The sequence below is a fragment of the Oratosquilla oratoria genome, chromosome 2, assembly GCF_046742065.1.
Source record: "Oratosquilla oratoria isolate Oo_2021 chromosome 2, ASM4674206v1, whole genome shotgun sequence".
In the NCBI taxonomy this organism is placed as follows: domain Eukaryota; kingdom Metazoa; phylum Arthropoda; class Malacostraca; order Stomatopoda; family Squillidae; genus Oratosquilla; species Oratosquilla oratoria.
The window spans coordinates 22,820,000-22,822,499 of NC_134778.1; positions in this window are offsets into that span (position 1 = coordinate 22,820,000).

A 2,500-nucleotide genomic window follows, 5' to 3' on the forward strand; every position below is an offset into this window, starting at 1 on the left:
TGGGTGGGTATGATATAATGGGTAATTATATTCTCATCGCCACCACTAATGTTGTGTTCTTTTCACTTGATAGCTCGCAAATGGTAGGAAGCCTCGAATCTCGAGCACAAACTTGAGCTTAATGTAAATTGAATGACGATTGTAAGTACATTTAGATTACTTTTATTTGAGTACGGACACGAATAGTGGAAGAAGGAGGTGGGGAGTCTACGCCTGGTGGCGCTGAATAGCTGCGACAGAAGCGGTCACCTTTGCCTTATGCGATTGGGTTGTAGGGGCAGGTAACAGTCATTGCTGGAAATCGGAGAGAAGTGCGAGATTCGAACCCAAGTCTACGACAATGTGAGACCAGAATGCTTACGATTACGCCACCAGTGTACATGAGTAGTGGGCGTGATGAAAAATACACTAGACAGATTGAACCTACTTGGGGTTGGAGTGAATTGTCTTCCTCTGTCTGTGTCTGATTTATATGGTCTACATCTTTGTCGAGTCTGAGTTAGTTTGATCTCAATTACATTTTTCGGCGAGACCTGTGGGGTGCCATGGGGACCTATAGCGAGACTGGATCCTAAATTTTAGAAAGACGATTTTATTCTGCTAATTAGCTGACTGGAGTGATTTTATACGATCAAATGCCTCGACATACTGAAACGTTTGATAATTTTGATCAATTCTCTCGTTCTTCTTCAAACCCCTTTTCCCATCTTCCTCACTTTTCTCCTCACTTTCACCCTCGACAGCATCTCCCCTGACCCCCTTCTCACCTTTACCCTCGCCTTATCTCTTCACCCTCTCCCTCACGCCTCTTCCTTCACTCCCTTCTTTCCAATCATCTTCTATTCCCTTGTCTCCGTTTTTCAAATCTCCTCTCCAGCTCCCTTTGCGCCACACTTAATTTCACCTTTATGTTTCCTCCATTCCTTCCCTTCAGCCTCCTGACTCTCCTTTTCAAACCACTTTTCTCCCTTCCTTTTGCTACGCTGGAGGACGAATCGGAAGCGTGCTGGTCTTGTATTTGCCTAGCTGTGGGCTCGAATCCCGTACTTCTCCCCAACTCCCAGAGGTGTCTGCCACAACATTCTAAGTGTATTAGTCAAAACTGACGGCTTCGACCGCAGCTGTATGCCTCCTCGCGTACGCTCCTCACTTTCCTTCCCTTCCTTCCTTTAAGCTCATCCTCCTAATATCGCATTCTCTGCCATTTCCTTTACGACCATTATTTTTCTTTCTTTTCCTTATTCCTCATTCTATTCCATTCCATTTCAACCCATCCTCTATGACCACTCCCCCTTTACATCACTTTGCCTCTCTTCCCTTCCCTTACTCCTTATTTCCCTCTCCAACCTTTCCTTCTCCAAGTTCTCCCTCACATCTCACTCCTCCCTTCCACCTCTCACCCTTCCCTCTTGTATCTTCTCTCCCTATCTCTTGTACTCTTCTCTCTTCTGTTCTCTTTTCTCTTCTCTCTACTCCTTTCCCATCTTCACCTTCGTTAGCCTTCCATTCATTCCGTCCTCTTATTTGCCTTTCTCTTTTGGCCTTTCTCTTTTTGCCTTTCTCTTTTCATTCCGTCTCCTATTTCCCTTTCTCGACCTATTCCATACTCCAGCTCCTTCCTTCCCACTCCCTCACTCCTTTCCTCACCTCTTCCCTTTCTTCTGTCTCCTCCACCCGTCACCCATCTCGACTTTTCATATTTTCTTCATTTCAAATTCCCCTTTTCCTTTTTTTTATTTCTCCCACTCCATCCGTCCCCCTAACACTTCTCTACTTAACACACCCGACCTCTGAAAAACTGGTCCCTTCTATCTTCTCTCCTTTCCCCTCCCCGTTCCCTCCATCCTCCAGCTTCTCCTCGTCCGCTCTCTCTTCCCCTCCACATCTATCTCCCCCTCCCACGCCTCTTTCTTCTTATCTCCCTCCCCTCCCTCTCCTTCAATTCACCCTGAAAGCGATCGACTCCCCCCCCCCTCCCCCACCGTCCTCGTCCAGCACCCAGAATAGTCCCGCTGGCTCCAGGAGCTCCTTCGAGGGTTCGGGGACTAATGACGACCAGTGCCGGCCCTTTTGAGTCGGTCATGTCGCCGGCGGGAGAGGTCAAGTGAGTTCGAAAGGAGGAGTAGATCACCGGCAGCACGCTGGGGACCTTGGAGGACTCCATGCGCGATAAGACACATTCACTGAGAAAAGAAGAGCAAGAAGAGGGGGACAAGGGAGTGGTGAAGAGGTAGAAGAGGAGAAAGAAGGGGGAGAGGAAGAAAGAAAAGTGGAGGAAAAAAGAGGTGGTATGGAGGAAAAGGGGAAGGAGGAGGGGAAGTAGGAGGAGAAAGAGGAGGAGGAAGAGGAGGGAAAGAAAAAGAGAAAGGAGAAAGAGGAGGAGGAGGAGGAGGAGGAGGAGGAGGAGGAGGAGGAGGGAAAGAAAACGGGAAAGGAGAAAGAGGAGGAGGAGAAGCATGAGAAGGAGGTTGGAGAAAAAGGGGAGGAGGGAGAGAAAGAA